Below are 9,749 nucleotides of genomic sequence, written 5' to 3' on the forward strand. Positions count from 1 at the left end.
ATCATCCCGATCCCGTGTTAACGGGACTTATCACGCGATCGCCGTCCCGACTGGGGGTGCAGACAGAAGTTCGCATTAACGCTGTACATGTCATCGCTTTACAAAGAAACAAAAAAGGGTTTTTTTTTGGCATGGGGGCAGAACCCCCTCCCCCCCCAATCCCGTCGCGATGCTCTGATCTAAACCATGAAGCAACTAGTTAACCCGCGGTGCTGACCCCGAGCTGGGGGAGGCTGGACTAGCCCTGAGCTTTTAGGGCAGAACTTTTTTTTATGGCAGGACCCCGCTCCCACCCCGCTTCCCGATGTTGCTTGAGCGCGGGGGACTTTGCAGAGATAATTTGCGAGGGGGAGACGGGGGTGGGAATAAAAGGTCGTTCAAAACCTGGTAGGGTTAGGAAGCCCAGCCCAGCACGCGGGGAACCAGTCGGGCTGGTGCGGGGAGCTCTTGTTTCAACAAGCTCCGCGGTTGCCGCGCTGGAGACAGGGGGAGAAACCCGGGATTGGAGCCAGGGCGGCTGCTTTTGGCTGGGGCTTGACCCCCACCCCCAGGCCAACCCACTCCCACTCCCACGCGGCTCATCCTGCGGCTAGTGGGAGTTGTCAGCATCCGGCTGCTGGAGGAGAAGGCCGCACACCTGGCCCCTACACACACACCTGTCCCGTTCTGTCTGTCTGTCCCCTTCGCCCTCTCTTACACACACACACACACACACACACACACACACACACACACACACACACACAGCTGTCCTACTCTCTCTCACCCCCCCCCCCCCCGCCAAACTCGCAAAGAACATTTTTTCCCAACTATTTAGGTGGTCTAATACAAAATAGCACATTTACCCAAAGAACCTCCTCTACACACACACACACCTGTCCCATTCTCTCTCCCTCCCTCTTTTACACTTACACACCTGCCCCATCCTGCCTCCAACACACACAACTGTCCCAGTCTCCCTCTTACACTCACACACACCTGTCCCATTCTCTCTCTCCGACACACACAACGGTCCCATTCTCTCTCTCTCTCTCCCTCTTTTACACTTACACACCTGTCCAGTCCTGCCTCTGACACACACAGCTGTCCCAGTCTCTCTCTTCCATGCACAGTCACATGTACCTGTCCCATTCTCTCTCTCCAACACACACAACTGTCCCATTCTCTCTCACGCACACGCACCTGTCCCATACTCCCACACACCTGTCCCATTCTCCGTGTCTCTCTCACACGCCTTCCTTCATCCTTTTAGGAATTGCACCTGAAAAAATAAGGCGCGTGTGTGTGTCTGTGTATCTGTGGGCGTGAGTGTGAGCCCTCTACCCACTCCCCTTCCCGCAATCGCGGACAGGGACCCCCCCAGCCCCGAGATCAACCTCGTCTCCCCAGCTCGCGGGGGATCCCGCGGGTCCGAGCCCTATCGCGCGTTCCCCGCCGTGTGTCCGCAACGCGCAGCCCCGCTCTGTTTTGCATCAAGAGACATATATTTATAGACCTACTGGCTACATCTGTATATGTATATCCGACCCAGGACGCGGGGCTAGCTCGGAGGGGCGATCACCTCGACAGAAGGCACTTGGCTAAACATTTACTCTCCTGCCTAAGCAGTGGGGCTGAATGGATGCAGCCCCCCCGCCCCTCCCCGCTTTCTTTCTTCTCTCTCTCCCTATCTGTTATCCCCTGGCCTGAGGGGTGACTCTGGCTGAGATGTATGAGATCTCTGGCGGTAAAATATGCATGCGGATCCCCACTTGGCTCGTCCCTATAATGGAGGTGCAAATAGGTTTCGACTGCGGAGCCTTTCATTTATCAATCCCGGTTGACAGCGCGGGGCCGGAGTTTATCCAGCGGGTGAGAGGCTGGTGGCTCCCCCCCACCCCCCAACACACACCTGGAGCTGCTTGGGGGGGTGCAACCCTCTCCTTCCCCTTCAAATCCCCCCCTTCCCTCCTGGCTGGAGCCCCCCGATGGCTCTGGGTCTTGCCACCCCCCAAGTCGCAGAGACTGGGACTTTTCCAAGCTCTGCTGAACTTCAGCGACAGGAGGATGCTCCGCTCCTTCCCCTTGTTCAAAGGGGCTTTTGTCTCTTCCCCGAGTGGGTCTGAGCCCTGCCTCGAGCTAGCTCGCACCGGGCTGCCGGGCTTATTAAAACATCATTATGCAAATGGCCTGGAAGTGACCCTCTCCCCCCCTTGATTCCCATCCATGGAGAGAGGGAGAGAAGCTGCGTTTGCCCCTTGGCAAAGAAAGGGGGTTAAAAATGAAAAAAAGAGTCGACAAGAAAAGGAGGGGGAAAGCGCGTTTAACCCCCTTTCCCATAGGAGATGGACCCGCATCCGCAGGTTCGAGCCCGGCTGGGGGAGAGCTGGGCCCCTTGGAAACAGCAAAGAAAACCCAAGCCCAAAAGCAGCCCGGAGTTTTTAGACTCAGCCATCTGCTAAGAATGACACGGGGGGGGAGCAAGCGGCTCTGCAAGAGGGTTGTCTCCATGTCATTTGCAAAAGCCCCTGATTTTTATTTGATTGGATTTGTCCCTTGTCTCGGAGCAAACTCATCTACTCCCAACGAAGCAAACCCAGAACAAATCGAAAGCGGGGCAGGGGCTCAGCCCAACCGGACGGCGAAGGGGAGAGCGGGGATGCCTGCCCCCCACCTCCAGCCCAGACTCGCACATTTCTAGAGGGGTTTTATGCAGTTTTTTTGCTCCCTGCAGAGGAGTTTTCAGGGCATCCTCTGGCCCTTGCCCCCCCCCTCTTATTGCAGCCCCTGGAGCCGAAGGGCACCTGGGGACTTGCTGTGGCCCAGGAGACGCGGCGGGGACTCACCTGGGCAGGTCGGTGCGGGGCTGGAGAGGAGGAGGGATGGAGGGGGTGGTGAAAAGTCTCTGCAGCCGAGAGGAGCTGGATCAGAGCTGGCCTCTCCCTCCCCTACGACTTTCCTGCTCTTTACTCCAGTCTCCTGCCTGGTTTCCAAGTGGTCTCGGGGTCCAGGGAAGCTGCCATCTACTGGGGGCAGAGGATTGAGGAAGGATTTTTAAAAGGAGCTTCACACAGACCTAGGAGCTACCCTACGCGATTTTCAATGGTCCTTCATGCTGTCAATCAAAGCAGGGCTTGCAGATACACCCCCTCCCCCCCCACCCCCCTTCTTTTCCCTAAGACTCCTTATCAGCCACTTACTCCAAGTCCAGCCAGGTGTAAACGCCTAATTCCTTCCCTGGGAGATCATGGGGTGGGAGGGGGAAGGGTTGCATCCCACCATAAGGGCTGAACCCAATTTGATTCGGGATGGGGAAGTGTGTGTGTGTGTGTGTGTGTGTAAGGGGTCAAGGATCAAGCCCCACATTTCACCCCCAAAACCTCTTGGGTTTCTTGCTTGCTCCATCGGATCTAGGTCTCTGGTCTCCTTGTCCCGGGGCTTGGCTCACCCCGGGCTATTTTCCGTGCACAGGTAGCACGGGGCAGGTTTTAGAGCTCAGGAAAAAGTCCCCTAGATTTCCATGGACCTCCCTTAGTCTGGGAAAATCAAGGTTTTGTTTTTTTTTCCTTTTGCTATAGAGGAACCAGGGGAAATGGGTGAGTGGGTTGGGGGTGGAAATAACCCAGCTCTCACCCTTGCTTGCAACCAGGCTCTCACTGCAAGGTAAGGAAGGGAATGATGAGTGCTAATGACTTGTCAGGGGTGTTTTGTTTTTGCAAAAGTCTAGTCGGTTTAATACAAGATATCACCTTTACCACGAGTCCTGATGGCAATTACTTGTCGGGGAACATAAGCTCAGAGAAAGCAGGGGATGGGAAACTCCTCTCTCCCCCCCATTCACTTCTTCATTTTATTTCCATTTGATTTCGCCCCTTGCCCCCACTCTCCTCTGCTCCTGCCGGGCAGGTAGCCTTGCCCCCTTGCAAAGGCAGCTCGGAGGGGCGAGCTGCCAGACCTGACTGAACTGGAGCCGGGAGTTTTATTTGCTTTTCAGCTTTGTCATGCCTTTGCAGCAGAAAGAGCAGTTGAAAGCCTTTAGAGAGGCGGCGAATAGATGGCGGGGTTCTCGCCTTTAGACTCTCTCCCAGCCCAGAAGGATTTAGGATGGGATTGGGGAGACAGGACGCCATTTCAGGCTCCGAAACACCCTGTTTTAAAATGACTGCGAGTAAGAGGATTAAAACAATAATACCCTTCTCTTCTTGAAGGGTTTTTTTTTCTTCCCTCCCTTCTCCCTCCTATAGAAAAGATTTCTTCTCCCAGAGCAAAACCGTTTAGGCAGGAATTAAGGGAACAAGAAAGAAGGGGGTGGGGGGGGGGGAAGTACCTTTTAATTTAGGCTTGCATATTTTGTATAAATTCTGACCCCAAAAGGGGAGGGTTTGAGAGAGGGGGATTTGCAAGTCATCGTCTGGGCAGGGCAATAGAATTGCCCCAAAAAGGTCAGGGTTGGTTTTTGTTTTTGGTCTTTTTTTTGTGCGTGTGGTTGTTTTGTTGCACAGGCAATGGGGCAAAGCGGGCGAAACGTCCCAGAGACGGAGAGAGGGGGATCTATTCAAATACATTCCCATACAGCCCCGGCTGGCAGAAGGGAGGGGGTCGGACTGCCACAAAGCCCCTTTTTGGGGGGTATGCGGTGCCCAAAGGGGCAATTCTTCTTCTTCTTCTTCTTCTTATACAAGCTCTCTAGGTATTTTGGGCAGCAGGATCGGGCCCTTTGCAGCGGGGCATGTGTGTGCACGGGGGGGACTCATGCCCTCTGCCCTGCCAGGCGCCTGGTCAATTGCATGTCAATTGCATGTCAATTTCCTCCTGCCAGGCAGGTGGGGGCCGCTGATGCCCGGCTCGCAGGTGCCCCCCGTCTTCCCGCATCGCCTTGACTTGGGGATGTTTGATTTTCTTCCTTCCCATTTCACCCTGCTCCAAGGGAGAAGGGGGCCGGGGGGTGCCCAGAGCTCCTCTGATGGGGGGTGGGATTGGAAAGAGCAGGGGTTTCGCCTGAATTAACCCCCTGCCTCCCCTCCCAAAATAGAATCGAATCGATTTGGGGTGAAAAGGGCTCAGGAGAGTTTTTTGCATCTCCCCTCCCTCTCCGGGTTAATTCGCATGAGTTCTTCACAGGCCAAAACAGGTCCCAAAGTTGTCACCCCCGCCCCCCAGATCCAGCTCAGACCCTCCCCTGATTTGCAAACCTGTAGCTCAGAGGGGCAGGTGGATCGAGGCGTTGTGAATTCACTTCTCATCCAAACCTTCATCCACCTTATGGAAAGCCCGGACCTATTTCTCCTCTATTTGGGTGGCACCTACTCTCCACTCCTCTCCCTGGATTTGGGGTGGTGGGGAGAAGTTGGGATACCACAGCAGGGTTGCATTGGTTTCCAAACACTTCTCCCTGCACAGACGTCTCCCTTCCGATCACCTAGGTACTGACCGAAGCAGAAATTTGCAGAGAGATGGATTGAATCGCTTGAGTGAAAGATGTGAAAAATGGGCTTTTATCATTTCGAACCAAACCCAGGACCAAAAAATAATTAAAAATAATAATAATAATAATTAAAAAAGCAGGTAAATGTATTGCTTTCCCTGCTTGGCTGCAAGATCTCACACATCCGAGGGGGAGATCGAATCGATCTTACTAATGCACTCACCCTTCCAGGCTTTGTGCATTTAGAGAAATCAGTAAAGTCGGTCTTTAGCCTGGCCGGGAAGAGGGAGCCAGGTTGGGTCACTTCCCCGGTTACTTCGCCCTGACCACTGCTGTCTCCCCTTGTCTCGCTGGAGCGAGGCGATCACAACACCCCCCGCACGAGCCAACCTGCAAGAGTTGCATTCAAACTAAACCTGCCCGGGCTCTCAGCCGCTGCTGGGGAGGCAGTTTTGTACCAGGAAAGAGAGAAACAGCTCCGAAATCCCTGGTTTTCGTTTTGCACAATAAAATAAAATAAAAATAAAATTTAAAAAAAAAAGGGGGGGGGGTGTTGATTTAGTCGAAATCCTTGAAACCCAGCTCTGCTGCTCTAAAAAGTTGGAGCAGGCAAATCAGTTGGACACAACCCCTGCTTTTCTAGGGAAGAAAAGGACGTGTGGAGACAGGGAAGGGAGAAGCGGGGGGTTTAGAAGTGTTTGGAAATGTTTCACAGGCACAGCGATCTTCTTGTCAAGCCCTGCTTGAAACAACAAAAAACCAAGAAAAACCCACAACCTTTTTAAAGCTTATGTGAATCAGTAGGGGGGAAGTAATGATTAATTCACCAAGCAGAAAGAATAGTTTATCTATCTATCTATCTATCTATCTATCTATCTATCTATCTACTAAATGTATATATATATATATGTATATGTGTGCATGTCCATAGATAGACAGATAAATAGATGGATGGATCTATCTATCCATCTATCATTAAAGAATAGTTCATAGATAGATAGATATCTCCATGTGCACATGCGTGTGTATGGAGATATATACATATATATGCATATGTGTGTATGTATATATATATATATATGTGTGTATGTGTGTGTGTGGAGATCTATCTCTCTATCTAGATATTACACACACACACACATATGTATAATAGATATAGATTTATCTATATATCTATCTCTATATTGACTTGATTATACATATTGTGATGTACCCAAATATTTTTATTTCAGTGAGGGGATCCAGCCTTTTTCCACATAATATTCACTTTTAAGGACTTTGATACCTTCCCTAAGTAGGTCTAGATTTTTGCCTCTCTTTTCTGTGTAAATCTCTGCCAGCACTCACCTGAAAAATGAAACGTGAACTACGGCTTATTCTTCTCCTGGGGAAACTGGTACATTTAAAAACTCCAGGGAAATAACTACTGCATGAGATTGAGGGAAATTTCTCAGCCCCCACTCCCCTCCCCACTGCTTGCTGCCTCCATTTTATTTGTCAGGGAATTGCAACAACCTTTTCCTGTTTTTTTATTGGGGGGGGGGGGTTGTTTTGTTTTAAACCCATCGCATTTAGACATCCCACAGGGCAAAAATAGTGTGTGACTGATTCAGGCCAATTAAAATAAACCCCAAGCTGTTTAAGTTGTAAACAGTTGGTGCATTGTAACACACACATGCACGTGTACACACACACACACACACACACACATACACACACCCCAGTTAAATATTTAAAAAATTATATACATCCTAATCAGGGAAGCCAGATGTGATCTACTATACACCACTTATATTTTCATCCTCAATCTAACTCTAGAAATCACAGGGAGGGGAAGAGGACTGCCAGCAGTTGCAAGCTCTCTCTTCCCTGCCTGTATCTATGGCAGAGACAGGGGAAAGATGATTTATTGTCCCCCCAAATTCTAATGGTAACAAGGTCTTAAAATAGCGACTTAACCAAATCAAGGCCACTTAGTTTTGTTTTGTTTTGATTTTTTTTTCCATATGGGGCATTCCCCCCCTCCCTTTTTTTTTGGTTTGAAATGTTCCAGACATTGTCCAGTACTTTGTCCCCTGTGCCAACTGCATTCGTGTGAGACTGAAAGGGGATTAACTTGTGAACTTTGAAAAATCAGAACTTAAATGAGAGGCAAATCTAGGCCACAGCTCATTGTGGGAACCGTTTCTTAAGCAATTAAAGCGAGAAGAAATTCCTCTCAGCCTTTTTCCTGAAAGCAGCTTTCTGAAGGATTTAAGAAGGACTAATGTCCACTCCATCAAGAAAGATTTAAACTGCACAGTGATATAGAAAATCTCCACTTGCTGTTACTTAAAGGGCCACTATCACCATTTCCATAAGACCCTTGACATTGTTTCTTTAATCTTGTTTATAAACTTAAACAGATTTAAAAAGTTTTTTTTTCTTTCCCTGCCTCCATTTTTTTTTTTTTTATCATGAATTCATTGAAAATATATTTGATGAAGTATTTGAAAGAGCCCTGAACAGGCTCATTTTAAGGGGTTTCTGTTGCTAAAAAGTCAAGAGCTGCTGTATTTCTTCTTTTCCTCTGGGAGGTGTGGAGAAAGGGCTAAGACTACTGAGAGAGAGAATTCATATAGATATATTTTTCCCAGAGTCCACTCAGGAATAAAAATCCCTAATTTGGGGAGAAAGGGGCATGCATACACAACCAAACAGTTCCTCCCTAAACTCTCTTGGCTGATTTGCTTCTTTTTGGGGTCTGGTGGTGTGTTTTACTGGCCGCGAATGGGGAATATATATTTTAAGGTTGCAAAAAGCCTAGTGCCATGGCAGAATCCGGCCCTTTATTTTCTCTTCCACACCTGAATCCTCTGAGTTTGCATGTCTCTTTGCTGCATCCTATTTCTTGAACCCACATCCTCCGGGCACCCCGTCCTCCCAGGCAAGCGGGGCTAGGCTGCAGTTTTCTAACGGCTGAACTCTGAAGCGAGCTCTGGGCACAGCATCAAATACCTGCTTCCTTGAGCCAAGCAGACCAGTTGTTCTCCCTTAAGCCTTCAAAAGGGGGGAAAAATGCAAAACACCTTGGAGTCACTAAAGCTTTGGTGCTTATAGCTAATTAATAGCCCTAATGATATTTTTCCAACGCCATGCATACATTATGTTTGCAATCCAAAAAGGCTTTAGCCTCTTTGCCTCTATTCAAGGGTACTTCAACATCTGCTCATTTAAGGGCAATTAATCATTTTGATATATGGTTTAAAATTGACTGCTTCCAAGGGACTTTTTTTTTTTTTGACAAGAATAACAAAGCAATTTGCCAGGAGCCATCTTCTGGACATGTTATTAGCAGAGCCTTCATCTTAAAGAGGTTTTTTTAAAACTCAGACTTCGGTACCTGCTTTAAAGGGACCAAACCCTCTGTCTGCCTCTCTCTCTCTCTTGCTTTTGAGTCTCTGCAAATCCTTTTATTCGTGGCAAGGGCTAGAGATCGAACCCATCTCCAGTCTCTTTGCAGAAAGTTTATGCCTCCCCCACAATGTCACGACTCTTATCATTTGATCTTTATGCACTAAGTGAACTGTCAGGCAGGACACACCAAGAAAGCTCGGTTTTCCTCTCCACATTTCTGCCTTTCTCTCCCTTTTCTTAATTGCATTTCTATTTTCAAATACCACTCCCCACACGCTTTATTCAGCACTCAAAATATGGGCCTCTCTTTTCCCCACTCAAGTCAAGGAGATTTGTGCCATTCACTCCAGTCTGTAATAGAACTAGACCATTTGTTACTTTATCCTATTTTTTTTAAATACCTGTAGGAATCAAATATACCAAGAGCATTAGGGGAAAATAGGCAAAAAGATTGATTTTTTTCACCGTTTGGTTCCTGGTAAAGGTGTTAGCTGAAAGAATGTAAAGGGGAAGTCTGTAGCATGGATGGCATTTCAAGTTTGGGTACAATAAGGAGATGCTGCTGCTATTTATTTGCTGCATGCTGGTCGTCTTCAGAGGACTGAGACTCGATTTGTGCTTGGCGCTGTAGAAAAACACAGTGAGAAATCAGTCTTGAAATGGAGAGGCGGGGAAGTAAAGTAACTGGACCAAGGGTTCATAGCAGCCCAGTAGCAGAGCTGGGAGCACTGGTCATCTGTACAATCAATGCTGTTCAGCAATGAGAGCCAGGCATGTCCTGCCATGCGTATCGGCAATTCTAGCTCAGCAGTGGCAGATCCTCAAACATCTCTCTACATACCTCAGGTCTGCTTCGGGAGCTCCACTGTGTCCTTTCCTTGCTTAATGCATCATCTGTCTATACAAAGGCTCCAGACGAACAGATCAGAAATGGGTTGCTTTGGAGGAA

General features: G+C 48.9%; 1 protein-coding gene across 1 annotated transcript in view; it reads right to left on the reverse strand.

The window, feature by feature from the left end:
• DMBX1 (diencephalon/mesencephalon homeobox 1) overlaps window positions 1-2,996 on the reverse strand; it is a 33,647-nt gene extending 30,651 nt beyond the window's left edge. Inside the window, exon 1 of the mRNA XM_006258532.2 lies at window positions 2,826-2,996. The gene's annotated coding sequence lies outside the window, so the exon portion shown is untranslated. The remainder of the gene's footprint in view (window positions 1-2,825) is intronic.
• Between the last annotated feature and the right edge of the window lie 6,753 nt (window positions 2,997-9,749).

The sequence above is a fragment of the Alligator mississippiensis genome, chromosome 5 (genome assembly GCF_030867095.1).
Source record: "Alligator mississippiensis isolate rAllMis1 chromosome 5, rAllMis1, whole genome shotgun sequence".
NCBI classification, from domain to species: domain Eukaryota; kingdom Metazoa; phylum Chordata; order Crocodylia; family Alligatoridae; genus Alligator; species Alligator mississippiensis.